This window comes from Sciurus carolinensis, unplaced genomic scaffold (assembly GCF_902686445.1).
Source record: "Sciurus carolinensis unplaced genomic scaffold, mSciCar1.2, whole genome shotgun sequence".
In the NCBI taxonomy this organism is placed as follows: domain Eukaryota; kingdom Metazoa; phylum Chordata; class Mammalia; order Rodentia; family Sciuridae; genus Sciurus; species Sciurus carolinensis.
Window position 1 is genome coordinate 746698 of NW_025920143.1, and position 17816 is coordinate 764513.

At 43.0% G+C, this 17816-nt stretch overlaps 1 pseudogene; it reads left to right on the forward strand.

Annotated features, from left to right (window-relative positions):
- Window positions 1-1241: 1241 nt before the first annotated feature.
- LOC124974320 (N-lysine methyltransferase SMYD2-like) overlaps window positions 1242-17816 on the forward strand; it is a 33328-nt pseudogene continuing 16753 nt past the window's right edge.

Here is a 17816-nt window from a genome sequence, read left to right on the forward strand (position 1 = left end):
GATGTTACAGCCATGCAAAGAACAAAGTGCTTGATCTAGCCAGGGACACAGTTCAGCTGGGTGATAAAAGAAGTGCAGGTGTTGACCAAGCACCTACCTGTGCTAGCCATGATGCTTTCATGAATGAAACACATTTAATTCATGCAACTAATTCACAGGGTAGGTGCTGTCATTGTCCTTGACAGGTGAGGAAATGACACACAAATGGGCTAAACAACTTGCACAAGATCCCCAGTCATGAATGGCCGAGACAGGAGCTGATCCTATACTACATGATCCCAGGATATAACCACAAAACCCAGTACTCCTGGCTTTCCAAATCCATAGACATGTTGGTGAATTCTATCAATCCTGGGTCAAAAGCATGTGAAAAAAAACAATCATGTCTATATTTAATATGTGCAGAAATTTTTCATGTCATTTTCTCCCTAAGTAATACAACCTGACTTCTTATCTAACATTTACATTGCATTGGGGTTTCTATGTGATCTAGAGATAATTTAAAGTTTATGAAACCATGTGTGTACATTTTATGAAAATACTTCTCCATTTTATACTAGAGAAGTCATGGGTTTGGTACCCACAGGAGGCCTTTCTAACACTGTCCCATGGATACGGAAAGATGATTGTCTCTACTGTGCACATACAAGGCTACAGATGACCATTGGCAGGTATATTTTGTCATTTATCTGGCAATGTACAGGAGCAGGTAACCACTATAGATAGTCACTCATGGGATCAAAAAGATGGTGGATTTGAGTGAGTCACAGAAAGTCACACCAAATTTAAAGACAATACAAGACACCCACAGCAAAATTGAAGTGTCAGGAACATCTAAGACAGGTGGGGCTCAGTTATTTAAGTGAGGTAATGGTTAATCGCAACCAAAGTACTTCTCTGAGCATTGAAGATGTTCATGCTCTCATGTGTAATAAACTTAAAAATAAAGGTAGAATTTCCCAGTGGTCATAGTAACAAAGCAGCATGAGAGAACAGAAAGGGACAAGGAGGTGATGTTATTTAATGGAGTGCTTTCAGGAAAAAGCCTGAGCAGATGATAATTCAATAGATAACAAGAGAGCAGGAAGCCATGTAGAAACCTGGAAGGAGACATTTTCAGGAGAAAATAAAACCCTCTGAATCCCTGAAGTAAAGCATTCTTATTGAATGTGAGGAAAGTAAGGAGACCAAGGTGTCTGGAGTGGACCAAGCAGAGAGGAGAGTGAGGGAGACGAGACCCCATGGGTAGCCGAGGCTGGGTTCTGCCAAAGCACATGGGCATGGCATTGGATGTCCTGGTGCTCAAGACATCCAGTGGCTCCCCAGCTGATGCACAGGTGATGCTGGGGCTTCCTCTTATACAGATGGCTCTGGCTACATGCCCTGCAAATGAAGCAGTGCATGAGCAGGTACAAGGGGCAATGGGGGGCTCTCTTCCTTGGGTGGATGTTCATGGAGAGAAGCTACGGGAATTGATGTTGAAGAAAGTAGACTGGGTGTGGTCTTGGTGGCCACACTGGCTAATATGAACTTTGACCCCTTGACTCTAAAAGGGTTGGAGATGAGGGCATCACATCACCTTCCAACCCTCCTAGTTCCCATGTGCAATGTCTCCCTTTCTGCAAATAACGTAGCCCTGGTGATTTTCAGAATTTTGTGAAGGCATATTTGATGAGGTGAGCTAAAGAAACCAGTGACTGTCAAGGGTGGCACCAGGACTGCCAGGCAGGTGAGATGCTCCAGGCACATTTCCTAAGTGGCAGCCGGGTCTTCTGATCATGTTCTCTGTGTTAGACTCCCTGCTACATGCTTCCTTTGGATTGGCTCACTTCATCTTCTTTTGGTTATTCATTTAATTTTTATAAGAACTCAAACAATCAGATGCATCTTGACTTCACAGATGTGAAATCTAATACCAGGAGAAGATGGGCAACTTACCAATGGGTATAGTTAAGCAATGGGAAGAACTGGGAGCATTTTCAGGAATATTCCACAGTCCATTTTTATTATTATCATATCCCAATATGATTATTTACAGTTAAGTTGCTTGATTCAGAGTTAATCAATAACCCCTAGTGATCCCTAGGAAATCTTCTGTATCGGATGTACTAACAACTCCATATCACCTAGACTAGACACCTCTGTTTAGGGGTTAAGAGAGAAAGAAGATAAACAGCAGGTCAGTTAAGAAACAGAAAGAGAATGAGAAGTCCAGTCTTCATGACATTGGATCAAAGAGTCAAAAAATAGGTCATAAAGTCAAATTCAGGTTTATTTTTTAAAAATTTTTATTATTTACAGACTGCATTTTGATTCATTGTACACAGGCGGGGTACATAATTTCATTTCTATGGTTGTGCATAATGTAGATTCATACCATTCATGTAATCATCCATGTACATAGGGTAATGATGTCTGTCTCACTCCACCATTTTTCATACCTCCCTCCCTCTCATTTCCCTCTACATAATCTAAAGTTCCTCCATTTCTCTCTCACTCCCACCCCCCACCCCCATTATATATCATCTTCCACTTATCAGGGAAAACATTTGGCCTTTGGTTTTTTGGGCTTGACTTATTTCACTAGGCATGGTATTTCCAACTCTATCCATTTATCTGCACATGCCATAATATTATTCTTCTTTGTGGCTGAATAATATTCCAATGTGGATATATACCAGTTTCTTTATCCATTCATCTGTTGAAGGGCATTTAGATTGGTTCCACAATCTAGCTATTGTAAATTGAGCTGCTATAAACATTAATGTGGCTTCATTACTGTAGTATGCTAATTTTATTTCCTTTGGGTATAAACCAAGGAGTGGGATAAATTCAGAGTTTTTAAGACAAAAATTTTAAATATATAGTTGACTTTATCCTGTAATATGTATACTCAGAAAAATGAGATTACATTCTATTTATGTATGATCTATCAAAATGTATAAATACATTCTACTGTCATGTACAACTAATTAGAACAAATAAAATAAAAGATTAAAGTAAGTTTTTAAAAAGATCCTTATAAACACCCACATATTAGAAAGAAGTGAATTTGGTGAGGATTTAGTTCTCATTCTCCACGTTCTGGCTGCTAAGAATTATTTGCCCCATCTTGTACCTGCTGAATAAGTCATGCTAATCCCAGCTGCCATCTCCAACCCTGGGAAGCATGGCCCACCCCTGAAACCCAGACCTGGTACCCGTGCTGCTACCACAGAGGAAGGGATGGAATCCCCGTCTGAGCTCTCCATGTGAAACTCACATTTCACTTCTGAAGATAGCAGGGCTTCCTCTGACTTGGGGAACTGTGTCCAGCTCTGTGGGCTACAGGTGTTGTCTGCTGGATGAAGTTTACTCATACTTCTCCATAGACATCAGACATAGAGGTGATGCTCTGTTGACAGCAATCACGCAGCATGTAAACCACGGAACAGTGAACCAGGGAGCTTTCTCTTGGCACTGCCTTGATCCTAAACTGTGATTTCAGTTAGTGGGAACGACATCAGGGCAGGAGCAGCCTCTCCCCAAGTCCCACTGTGACTGGAAGTGATCTCACTTATACTTGACTTAACTTGGCTCCTTGCTTCTCCAGCGGGTTGACTCCCAAGGCATGTCTTATCAGAGAAAATGGACCATTCTGGACCATACTTCAAAAGGAAACTAGATCAGTTATATTTAACTCTATAAAATTGAGTGCTTATTAAATACAAAAATAAAAAAAATTGGTTTTCCACCTTTTCAGGCAGACTAGAAATGGAAACCAACCAATTTAATATAAGATGGGCACCCTTAGAATTTTCCAAGAATTGAATGCAAAGCTTATGAAGAATGAAGAAGTTGCAAGATGAGACATCAACGCTGGTCTCACCTCATTCACCCTCTCAGTCTGTCTCTAGTATCTACTTATACATCTGTCTCCCTGTCCACCTTCTACCCATCATTCTGTCCCCATCCATGTATCACTTACCATCTGCACTTATCTATGATCTATGTACATAGCTGTCTATGGATGTGGTCAGCACACAGGCAGACACTGGCATGCTACCTGAAATTCATGTCCTATTCTCATTTCTAAATTTTCTTTATTTTGTAGTTACAGTTGTGACAGCTACTGCATCAGTCTGCCCTGTGTTGGTAGGGATATGATAGTCACTGATGTAAAGACCTGCCCTCTGTTAGCTTACAGTACTGGAGGACTGACAATTGATGGTGCTGGCCACCCAGAGAGATAAGCTCTGTGGATGAGGTCAGCACACAGACTGAGGGGCAGGGAGGACCAATGCCTGGAGGAGGCTCAGTGAGTAGACAGGCATCACATACCCAAGGGAGGCGGTAGATAGAGCAGGCTGCACCAGATGCAGAGATGTAACAATGAAGTCCATGGATCTAGAAGAGTGTGTGCAGGACTCAACTAGCTCTTTCCTTGGTACTACCTCAAGACTGATTTTCAACAAGTCCTGAACGTCAACTGGAACTCCAAACAGAGCTCCTGCCATCCAAGTGTAAACGGTGCTCTATGGCTTCATTCACATTCAGAGAAGTTACTGACATCATGCAAAGTGTTCAGAGCATCCACAAAAGCCAGTATACTGCCAGTTCAGGTCATCAACATGTACTGAGATGTTGTTCAACACCATACGGAAATCAAGTTACTGTTAAGAGGATAACTGGTGGAAAAATGAAAAAGAGCAAAAAAAATAGAGGTGACAAGGGCAGTGGAGCCCAAGATGCAACTGCACCTACTGGCCACTTGGAACGCTGGCTTTCCGTTTAATACGTGGTCATCCCAGGTGAAAACAACTGTGCATTTCAGTTACACACCAAGCAGGATTAAGGATCTGGCTTCATTGCTGATGTGCCGATCAAGCATATTTTCCACTTTGGTTTCAGTCCTCTAAACACAGCCAATTAAAAGTTGCTTTAATTGGCATTTTGTTAGAAGGTTAATAAAGATGTACCAAAAATAGCTTGTGAAGGAAACAGATACGAATATAAAAGGAAAATACATTCTAATTGCACAAATTCTTCCCTTTCACACGGGCTTCTTTTCAAAAGCAGTTTTAAAATAGTGGCTGCATAACTCAGCTTTCAGTGGTCTTGTCTCCTGTAGTCTCTAGTCCTAGAGGGGCCCTCTCACTTCAATGCCTCTGCTCAGATGCTGATTAGAAGGCTTCTCGCCCACCCCACCATTACTGCTGACAGTTCATGCATTTCTCCTTCCTACACAGGGTTCCACTTTGGTTGATCTTTTTCTGATTCTTCCTTTACCAAAAAAAACCTACATTTTCTTGTTCCTCCATTGATAAAAGTTTGAAAAATCCTGTGTCTGAGAGGTTTCATTGTAGCCAACTTTTGCTCTATTCACAAAACTTTGCTGCCCATCTAGTGCAGGAAACAAGGGGAAAGGACACCTAATTCTCACCTCCCAGAAAATGACAAAAAAAATTGGAATATGAAACTTTAAATACTGGTGCCAATCCCAAAAAACCAAAGGCCAAATGTTTTCCCTGATAAATGGATGATGATATATAATGGGGATGGAGGGGTGTGGGTGGTGAGAGAAAAATGGAGGAACTTTAGATTACATAGAGGGAAATGGGGCGGTAATGAAAGATGGTGGAGTGAGACAGACATCATTACCCTATGTGCATGTATGATTACAGGAATGGTATGAATCTATGTCATGCACAACCATAGAAATGAAATGATGTGCCCCATTTGTGTACAATGAATCCAAATGCAGTCTGTAAAAATAAAAAAAATTGTTTATTTTCCAAAAACAAAAGATCTGTGCAGAGACAAAGAGGAAAAGAAAGGAACAAGCCCAGAGAAGGATCAAAGAAAGGTGGCAATCCACCACCAGCAGAACACGCCTTCAGACACAAAAAAATGAATTGATGCTGTTGGTCAGCTCAGGGCCTGTAAAATCCTGTAGTCCCTAGAACTCTTCATGGGTATCCCTTCTTTGCATCAGGATCACATAATTACCCTATTCCTAAAGCATAAAGAGGTCGTGGAAAATCAAAACATAGAATGGACTTAATTTGGCTTTGACCTCTTTCTCCAGCAAGATTTTCAACTGCCCCTCTGCTTCCATTGGCCTGTGCCTTGCTCCCATGCTAACCCACACATGTGCTCTTCTCTCTCTGGAGCAAGCTAGTGTGGAGGTGAGCCGACTCTGACTCACAGTGAACAGGAGGTGAGCAGACATCAAAATCACCATCACCGTTACCACAGCAACCATGGCATTTGTTGTTGAACAGTGAGCAAAGATATCTGGTGTAGAGTGTGTCTGTTTCACCAACACTTTTTAAAGGAGTCATATCATCTCTGGGAAGTGGTATTGTTCTCTTTGTTTGGATATGAAGAACCAGGTCCTCATCGAGTTCCGACTGTGAACAGAGGTCATTTTCCTGGTAACACCTGAAGTGTTTCAGGGGGAAAACAGAGACATAGGCTGGGGACCTCAGTAAGGCACAGAGTAGTTCAGCTCACAGGTTGACCTCAGACTGAGTCCAGGACTGTGGTTCTGAACCTATCCATCCCCTCTAACTGACTCTGTTCCAAAAGTCCTGGCTACAAGAGAAGGAAGAGCAGAGGGCAGAGCCAGGCTGGCCTAGCACATCCAGCCCAGTCCACCCACTGCAGCCAGGAGGACCACTCTGCCCTCTGCTTGACATGGTGGCATTGGATATGTTGGACTCACCTGGGAGGGCCAGCTGTGCTCAGGACTTGGATATCTCCAAGGAGCCCAGTGTGAACTTACCCTCAGGCCTCTGAAGAGGTGGCCTGTGCCCCTCCACTCTGTCAAGACTGCTGGGAGCACATTGGCTCAAAGTTCCACATATCACAGCAGCTGTGCTCTGGTCACACTGGACCTTCTGCCCAATTCTGAAAGAGGTCTCCTCACAAGACAACAAGGCCCACTCTAAAGCCCAGTACTGGTCCAAAGACCTGTATCTTTCCCTCCCCTTAGGGTTCAAGGTGGACAAAAGGCTTTCTGCCCCAACTCAGACCTGAGGCTCTTTTAATTGCCTGTTACCCACATTAACTTTCAAAGACTGTCACAGACCTTTCTGGGCTCATCTGTCTTCACACAGGAGGCCTGAGTCCAGCTCATCAGGAAAAGAGCATAGGCTACCAGGCTGCTCACTCCTGAGGCTGTCCTGACCTTGTGTCCTCATTACCCATCTTGCCCACCTCTCCTGCTCTGTTATTATCTAACATACCTTGACCCTGGTGCAGACTAATGGTTGGGACCAGAATCCAATACTCCACAACCTGAAGAAAAAAGCCTCCAATTCTGATGCCAGGGACCCAGCAGACTCCTCCATCACCGCCACAGCTACCCCTGTACCACACAGGCCCACCACACAGCTTGCACTTCCATGAGCACACCATATGCCCACCACCCATTTCATTTCCTGAGATGCTCTTAAACAGCCTTAAACCTCCAACTGGTGTACAGAAATCTGTATGTGACACATACAACTTGATGATTGGAACCAAGGGTGCACAACCTTGAAACCATCCCCAAAATGAAAAGGGAGTAAGCACACCCATTACATCCCAAAGTTTCTTTGTGTTCTTTATTTTGTTGTTGTTGTTGTTATTTGCTTCCTAAGAACACTTAACATGAAAGCTACCCCCAACAAACTTTTGAGTTCATAATGCAGGACTCTTAACTGTAGGCCTCATGTCAAGCAACAGATCTCTGGAAGTTATTCTTCTGGTATAACTGAATCTTTACTCACTGTTTATTTTCTGCTTGGTAAACTCTTCATTCTTTTAGTGAAAAACTTACCTATCTCTCCCAAGAAGGAGAAATCTGTCCATCTCCTTGTGGGATAATATGTTTGCCTCTACTTTCTACCAGTGGGCTGTGTTATCCAGGTATACAGAAAATTCTTTAGGGAATTTCTATCATTTCATGTGCTTGTCTTCAGAGTTCCAATAAATGGGCACATCTGCAAGAATGTGAACTGAGATCATTTCCTAGCCAGCCAGCGTCTTCCAGTGCTGTAGATCAATGGTCCTGTGGGTCCCATGGTTCACAGACATTGCTAATATATTATGGTGTTCTTTTCCACTGAACCAGTTCACAGTCTCAGAACCTTTGTAAAGTGATGCTCCAGGCAACAGCCACCAATCAGTATGAAATGGGATATGAACTGCTGTTCATCAAAAAGATTCCATGAGAACAGTGAGAAGGCAAACCCATCCTGGTAGAAAATACACACAAAATATCAGCATCCATATTGTACACAGAATAACTACAAGTACAGAAAAGAAATAGTACATTTTACCTTTGCTTTAGGAAGATTCTATAAGGGGAGAACAAATCTTGAGTTTCCCAAGTTCAGGGCTTAGTCTTCACAGACATAAAGAACAGGTGTCATGGGAACATGGGACTGTTGTATGTCAACAGCAGGTGTGAGCTGGGCTTGTGGCTGCACCTGGGCTCTGCCACCTGCTTTGTCCCCAAGTCAGTAGAGTTCAGGTTCTTGCTGACAGCATCTTGTCCTCATTGGTGGCAGGCAGAGGCTTCTGCCTACTTTGGCTTCTCCTTGATCACTGTGCTTATTGAATAGCCCTGATCCTGAGAGTCTGATTCTCACAAGGGAGTCACAGAGGATGAGTTTTCTGAAAAAGCACTGACACAAAGTGCTTGGGATTTTGACAGAGAAGAAAATCTGATGGTTCTGTTGGTTTTGACAGCTGGGATTTGGGTCCTGAGGTGGAAGATGATTGGGGAATGCACTGGCAATTGGTCCAACCCTGTTCCTTACTAAGGTGCTGCAGCTTCAGTGGTGTGTCCATTAAACGTTCCTTTTGTTGTGCTCCGAGCAATGATGAAAATGACAACACTGTCAACAGACTGGCCCCCATTAAAAGAAAACAATTCTCTCATAAAGAGGCGATGTGATGTCAAGAGCCTCTTGCTTCACAGAACAATGCCACTGACTTTTCCATAGCTTTCCAAGTGGTGGTTGGAGTTGACTCACTGACAACTCTGAGAATGTGGCAGATTTCTAGAATTGCTGGCCACCCTGTGTTCAGGTTTGATGTCAGTCAACCCAGTTCAGCCTTCACAAATACTGGAATTGGGAGAAAGTTTCTTAATCTCTCTGGCCTTTATCTAGTTTTATTACAGAAGCAGGCAAAGCATGACTCTTTCTGTGACTGTTTGAGGAGAGAAATGAGAATATGACTACCATTTCCACACAAGTACAGGCACGTAGGTTGTGCTTATTGAATAGTACTTGTTCCTTCCTGTGTCACCTCCTAAACACCTAGATAAGAGGGAAGAAAAGGCACAATGTCTAGTGGGCTGGTAAGCCAGAGATTAACCTTTAAAATGAACCTTAAGGAGAATGCATCCAGACCAGGGTCTGGAGGAGAAAGACCCCGATGCCTGGAAGAGGGGCAGGAACACGGGCCCTTGGGGGGCAGGCATGCCTGGATGTGGACTCTGCATATCTCTAACATTTAGCCTGGCAGCTGAAAAGTGGAGAAAGCATCCCTGGACAAAATGTTTCTGGCACAGGGAAATGGTTCCCATTGACTCTGGCCAGCAAGAGAAAGTCCACAGCATACCACCCGGCACGTGGCCAGGGCCCAGAAAGAGTCAGTAAATTGTCTGGCCTTTGAAAAGTGCATAGACTCATGGCAGATCAGGGAGCAGATAAAAATAATAATTGTAGAAAATAGCATGTGATCATTTCCTCATCATTCCCAGTACTTTGAAATATTCCTCAACCCCTAACCTAGAAAAAAATAAGAATTCAAATCCCTATTTTATACATCACAAAACTAAGGTCCAGAAGGCGTCAAGTAGTTAATACACAGTGAGGTAGTAATTGGTCTCCAGAGACATGTTTTCTAAAGGCAAGCCCAGCCAGGACTGATGGGGACAGTCTGAACTAACAGTGAAGGGAGGGTGGGCCACTGTCAGGCACATCCAGGGCAGGTGACCAGAGGTGGACTGTGGCACAGGGTTTGGGGACAGACACAGGGCTACACCTCGGGGGTCCTGTCAGAGGGGTGACGAGGACAGATAGGGGCAGAGGTCCCACAGAGACAGCAGTCCTAGAGTGGGGATGCTGTGGCTCAAACCTGGGGGAGGAGGAGACATGGAAGCCCGTGCCACTGGTAGATTTCCCTTCTATTTGAAGGTATTTGTTAGTCTTCCTGATCTTCCCTTGTGTTCCCTGAACTCTCTTGCACAAGGAGTTCCTTAAAATGAGAAGCTGCAGTGTCTACTGTACTACCAGCAAAAAAAGTCCCCATCCTTCCCAGGATCACATGGTAAAAAACACATTAGCAGATACAATCATCTGACACTTTGAAGAAGTGATATTTCAAAGATAAGAACCCTCAGAGAGGGAGGGGGGAGAAAACACCTGATTCACTTTGCTTCCTGTGGCTAATTATTTTAAAGATAAAGTTGTTTTAGTCCTCAAGTGGCTGGTGTGTTTATATATCTACTTACAATGTGCACGGCACTATTTCTCTGTTCTTCATTCATCAGTTCTTACCTCTTTTGTCTGTTCTCTAAAACTTCAATCTCACCTTGATTGTCATAGAACATCAGAGTTGGGAGGAACATGAAGGGCATCTGGTCCCATTCAGAGCTTAACCCTTTGCCCCAGAGTTTACACAATTGGAATAAAACCACTCAGTGGCCACAGGAGACACCTGCCTCCTGCAGCAGGGCCTTTCCAATCATGATCATTTTCCCTCTACTTATAAACTGTGCCAAACCCCCCTCACCACAGGGCCTTTGCATAGGCTGCTTCCTCCATGTCCTTCTCACACCTTGTTAAATCCACTCAGCCTTCAGTGGTGTGCTAGATACAGCCTGAATGGGCTCACAGGGACTGACTTTAAATTTTTAGGAACTGAACAGGTTGTTAAACAAAGATATTATTAATATTCACTTACATAAACTCATGAATAAATTGTATTAAAACCAAGACAAGAAATGCTCAAAACTTATTTCTTCCTGATTACTTTCATTCTGTTGTCCCACTGTCTGTGACCTTTGGGTCCTTTCTGTCTGATGGAATGGCAGCCTCATTATGGCCACCAAGCTTGTCTTCCACAGTCCATGAGCACTCAACATCAGTGGCTTGACACCAGTCACAGTGGGGAGGGCTGCACCATGGAAATTCACAAGTGCTAGGCATCAGGAGAGCTACTCCTGAAGAGACTGCCCCTGCCCTTGAGAAGCATCCGCTGCCTGGGACTCGCCATCCATGCTTCTGGTAACTATCTTCTCAGACCCCCAGTCCAGCTTAGACTCACATGTGGCATGGTTTCTCATACCAAATCCCTTCCTATATGGTTTCTTCTTTTGTAGCTACACACTAACAGTATCTGGCAGTATTGCACATATAGATTCTAAACCCCAGAATTCTTGCTGGGTTTTGCACCCCATTTTGATGTCCCTGGTGAAAAAAAAATGCCCAACTCCCAAAGTTCTCAATAAATAGCTGAAGAATAAATATCAAACTCAGATTATCAGTAACATTTAACTTGCCCCAGAACCTTCAGCCCCCCTTCAAAGGACAATAATGGTATATTACCTTAGGTGAAGGAGAGTTCCTTAGGAGGAAGTTGTCTTTTGTTGGAGTAGCACTGATGAACTACTTGAGGTTAATGGGAAGCCTGAAGAGTGGGTGTAGCAGCTGCTAAGGCACAAAGGATGTGGCCAGCTCAGCTGCATGTGAGGAGAGGGTCAGCAGCCCATGGCAGGAGGTTGGGGTCTGGCTACCAGATCTGTGTGGGCACGCAGACAGAGTGTTTAAGAAAAAGATTGAAGCACAGCGCTTGGACTCGAGCAGCCGCTGGGGCTCCGGGCGGCTGCCTGGGGAGGAGCTGTGTGGTGAGCTGTTTGGACCCAGAGTGACCGCTTCCGAACACCGGGGGGTTGCCCGGAGGAGGAGGAGAGGCCCGGCGGGTCGCTTGGGTCTAGGAGTGACTGCATCAGAGCCACGGGCGGTTGCCAGAGGAGGAGCTGCGTGGTGAGCTGTTTGAACTCAGAGTGGGCGCTCCTGAGCGCCGGGGGACTGCCCGGAGGAAGAGGAGGAGCACGGCGGGACGCTTGGTCTGGGAATGACTGCATCAGAACCACAGGCGGTTGCCAGAGGAGGAGTTGCGTGGTGAACTGTTTGAACTGAGAGTGGGCGCTCCTGAGTGCCGGGAGGTTGCCCGGAGGAAGAGGAGGAGCGTGGCTTGTTGTTTGACCTGGGAGTGGCTGCATCAGAGCTGTGGGCGGTTGCCGAAGGAGGAGCTGCGTGACGAGCTGTTTGAACTCGGAGCAGCTGCTCCAGAACACTGGTGGCCTGCCTGGAGGAGGAGAGCGGTGGGACACTTAGTCTGTGAGTGACTGCATCAGAACCACAGGCGGTTGCCAGAGGAGGAGGCGAGTGGTGAGTTGATTGGACTAAAAGCAACCGCTCCGGAACACCGGTGGCCTGCCTGGAGAAGGAGCGTGGTGAGTCACCTGGTCTCGGAGCCACCGCTCCTGAACACCTGGGCGGCTACCCCAAGGAGGAGGAGGAGGAACAGGGCGGGTCACTTGGACTTGGAGTGACTGCCTAGGGCTACGGGTGGTTGGTGGGAGGAGGAGACCCAAAGTGAGTTGTTTGGATTCCTAGTGTCTGCGTCGGAAACCGGGCGGCTGTCCGGAGGAGGAGGTGTGTGGCGGGTCTCTGTGTCTCCAAGCTATTGTACGGGGCTCCAGGTGGTGGCTCAGGGGAGGGGCTGCATAGCCAGGCGATTGGTGCAGAGCAGGGTCCCAGGAGCTAGGTGGCTTCTTGCTGGAAGAGCCGCACAGAGACACGCCTAGGGGCGGAGCGAAGTTTCCAGGGCGGCAGGCAGACTCTCTGGGAGAGGCAGCCTAAGGAGACTCGCCCGCGAAGGGTGAGGCTCCCAGGCCCAGGACGTAGGTCCGGGCCCCTGGGATCGTTGCAGAAGAAGACAGCCCAGCCCAGGGGGTAGTTGTAGATTGAGGGGAACTTCTAGGAGGGCAACTGACTAGCGAGACGTCCCCACCGAGTGACTCTTCCCGGCCAGGGGAGGTTTTCCCACAGGGACAGTAAAGTCAGAGACATAGGCACAAACAGGCCTTGCCTCAGCCCGCAGCCTACTTCCCCGTTGGATGACCATTGGTCAACAAGTGGAGACACCTCTGCCCACTAGCAGGGAATATACGCCACCTGAGGGTCACCACCCTAGAGAGGCAGCTTCTTCGTGGAGCTCTGCATTATCAACCTCCTCCAAGACTTCAGGCTACTGAAGGATAAGAGGGGATATACTAACAATCTTCAGGGACATTATAAGTTGATAGAGGAAATCTGCAATATCTTAATGACCCACTGATCCCTGAACAATATGAGAAAACAAGGGAAGAAAATGCCCCAAACAAATCTAGATGTTACATCAATAAAATCCAACGACAGCATGGCAGAAGAAATGACAGAAAGGGAGTTCAGAATGTACATAATTAAAATGATTAGGGAAGCAAACGATGAGATGAAAGAGCAAATGCAGGCATTGAATGATCGCACCAATCGACAGTTAACAGAGCAAATTCAGGAAGCAAAAGATCATTTCAATAAAGAGTTAGAGATATTGAAAAAAAACCAAACAGAAATCCTTGAAATGAAGGAAACAATAAACCAAATTAAGAACTCCATAGAAAGCACAACCAATAGGATAGAACAGCTGGAAGACAGAACTTCAGATATTGAAGACAAATTATTTAACCTCGAAAACAAAGTTGAACAAACAGAGAAGATGGTGCGAAATCATGAACAGAATCTCCAAGAACTATGGGATATCATGAAAAGGCCAAATTTGAGAATTATTGGGATTGAGGAAGGCTTAGAGAAACAAACCAAAGGAATGAACAATCTATTTGAAGAAATAATATCAGAAAATTTCCCAAATCTGAAGAATGAAATGGAAAATCAAGTCCAAGAGGCTTATAGGACTCCAAATACACAAAATTACAACAGACCCACACCAAGGCACATTATAATGAAAATACCTAACATACAAAATAAAGACAGAATTTTAAAGGCTGTGAGAGAAAAGAACCAAATTACATTCAGGGGGAAGCCAATACGGATATCAGCAGATTTTTCAATCCAGACCCTAAAAGCTAGAAGGGCCTGGAACAACATTTTTCAAGCTCTGAAAGAAAATGGATGCCAACCAAGAATCTTATACCCAGCAAAACTTACCTTCAAATTTGACGATGAAATAAGATCATTCCATGATAAACAAAAGCTAAAAGAATTTACAAAAAGAAAGCCAGCATTACAGAACATTCTCAGCAAAATATTCCATGAGGAAGAGATAAAAAACAAAGAAGCAAATCAGCAAAGGGAGGAATTATCCTAAAGGAACTGTCAAATAAAGGAGGAACCAAGATGTGTCAAAAATTTTAAATATGAACCAAATGACTGGGAATACAAATCATATCTCAATAATAACCCTGAATGTTAATGGCCTGAATTCATCAATCAAAAGACGTAGACTGGCAGATTGGATTAAAAAGAAAGATCCAACAATATGTTGCCTGCAAGAGACTCACCTCATAGAAAGAGATACCCATAGACTAAAGGTGAAAGGATGGGGAAAAACATACCATGCACATGGACTCAGCAAAAAAGCTGGAGTATCCATCCTCATTTCAGATAAAGTGGACTTCAAGCCAATGTTAGTTAGAAGGGATAAAGAAGGACATTTCATACTGCTTAAGGGAACCATAAATCAGCAAGATATAACAATCATAAACATCTATGCCCCAAACAGTGGCTCATCCATATATGTTAAACAAATCCTTCTCAATTTTAGAAACCAAATAGACCATAACACAATAATACTAGGTGATTTTAACACGCCTCTTTCACCACTGGACAGATCTTCCAAACAAAAATTGAACAAAGAAACCATAGATCTCAATAACACAATCAATAATTTAGACTTAACAGACATTTATAGAATATACCATCCAACCAAGAGTGAATACACTTTCTTCTCAGCAGCACATGGATCCTTCTCTAAAATAGACCATATATTATGCCACAAAGCTAATGTCAGCAAATACAAGAAGATAGAGACACTACCTTGTATTCTATCAGATCATAATGGATTGAAGTTAGAAATAAATGAAAGAGTAAAAAACAGAAACTACTCCAACACCTGGAGATTAAACAATATGCTACTATATGATGAATGGATAACAGAAGATATTAGGAAGGAAATTAAAATATTCTTAGAGGTAAACGAGAACAAAGAAACAACATATCAAAATCTCTGGGACACTATGAAAGCGGTACTTAGAGGAAGATTTATTTCATGGAGCGCATTTAATAAAAGAAGTAAAACTCAAAAAATAAATGACCTAACACTACAGCTCAAAGCCCTAGAAAAAGAAGAACAGACCAACCCCAAAAGTAGTAGAAGACAGGAAATAGTTAAACTCAGAGCTGAAATCAACGAAATTGAAACGAAAGAAACAATACAAAAAATTGACAAAATAAATAGTTGGTTCTTCGAAAAAATAAACAAAATTGATAAACCTTTAGCCACACTAACAAAGAGAAGACGAGAGAAAACCCAAATCACTAAAATTCGGAATGAACAAGGAAATATCACAACAGACACGACCGAAATACAAAACATAATTAGAAGCTATTTTGAAAATCTATACTCCAACAAAATAGAAAATTTCGAAGACATCAACAGGTTTCTAGAGACATATGAATTGCCTAAACTGAACGAGGAGGACATACACAATTTAAATAGACCAATTTCAAGTAATGAAATAGAAGAAGTCATCAAAAGCCTTCCAACAAAGAAAAGTCCAGGACCAGATGGGTTCTCAGCCGAGTTCTACAAAACTTTTAAAGAAGAACTCATTCCAATACTTCTCAAAGTATTCCAGAAAATAGAAGAGGAGGGAACTCTCCCAAACTCATTCTATGAAGCCAATATTACCCTGATTCCTAAACCAGACAGAGACACATCGAGGAAAGAAAATTTCAGACCAATATCCTTAAAGAACATCGACGCAAAAATTCTCAACAAAATTTTAGCAAATCGCATACAAAAACATATTAAAAAGATAGTGCACCATGATCAAGTGGGTTTCATCCCAGGGATGCAAGGTTGGTTCAACATCAGGAAATCAATAAATGTCATTCACCATATCAATAGACTTAAAGTCAAGAATCACATGATTATTTCGATAGATGCAGAAAAAGCATTTGATAAAATACAGCACCCCTTCATGCTCAAAACACTAGAAAAAATAGGAATAGTGGGAACATTCCTTAACATTGTAAAGGCCATCTATGCTAAACCCATGGCTAATATCATTCTTAATGGTGAAAAACTGAAAGCATTCCCTCTAAAAACTGGAACAAGGCAGGGATGCCCTCTTTCACCACTTCTATTCAATATCGTCCTTGAAACTCTAGCCAGAGCAATTAGACAGACCAAAGAAATTAAAGGGATACGAATAGGAAAAGAAGAACTCAAACTATCCCTATTTGCTGATGATATGATTGTATACTTAGAGGAACCAGGAAATTCCACCAGAAAACTTTTAGATCTCATAAGTGAATTCAGTAAAGTAGTGGGATATAAGATCAATGCACATAAATCGAAGGCATTTTTATATATAAGCGATGAATCTTCAGAAAGAGAAATTAGGAAAACTACCCCATTCACAATAGCTTCGAAAAAAATAAAGTATTTGGGAATCAATCTCACAAAAGAGGTGAAAGACCTCTACAATGAGAACTACAGAACACTAAAGAAAGAAATTCAAGAAAACCTTAGAAGATGGAAAGATCTCCCATGTTCTTGGATAGGAAGAATTAATATTGTCAAAATGGCCATACTACCAAAAGTGCTATACAGATTCAATGCAATTCCAATTAAAATCCCAATGATGTACCTTACAGAAATAGAGCAAGCAATTATGAAATTCATCTGGAAGAATAAAAAACCCAGAATAGCTAAAGCAATCCTTGGCAGAAAGAGTGAAGCAGGGGGTATTGCAATACCAGATCTTCAACTCTACTACAAAGCAATAGTAACAAAAACGGCATGGTATTGGTACCAAAATAGAAAGGTGGATCAATGGTACAGAATAGAGGACACGGACACTAACCCAAATAAATACAATTTTCTCATACTAGATAAAGGGGCCAAAAATATGCAATGGAGAAAAGATAGCCTCTTCAACAAATGGTGCTGGGAGAATTGGAAATCCATATGCAACAGAATGAAACTAAACCCATATCTCTCACCATGCACAAAACTAAACTCAAAATGGATTAAGGATCTCGGAATCAGACCAGAGACCTTGCATCTTATAGAAGAAAAAGTAGGTCCAGAGCTTCAACATGTCGGCTTAGGACCAGACTTCCTCAACAGGACTCCCATAGCACAAGAAATAAAAGCAAGAATTAATAACTGGGATAGATTCAAACTAAAAAGCTTTCTCTCAGCAAAGGAAACTATCAGCAATGCAAAGAAAGAGCCTACAGAGTGGGAGAAAATCTTTGCCAATCATACTTCAGATAGAGCGCTAATCTCCAGAATCTATAAAGAACTCAAAAAACTCTACACCAAGAATGTAAATAATCCAATTGACAAATGGGCTAAGGAAATGAATAGACACTTCACAGAAGAAGATGTACAAGCAATCAACAAACATATGGAAAAATGTTCAACATCTCTGGTAATAAGAGAAATGCAAATCAAAACCACCCTAAGATTCCATCTCACCC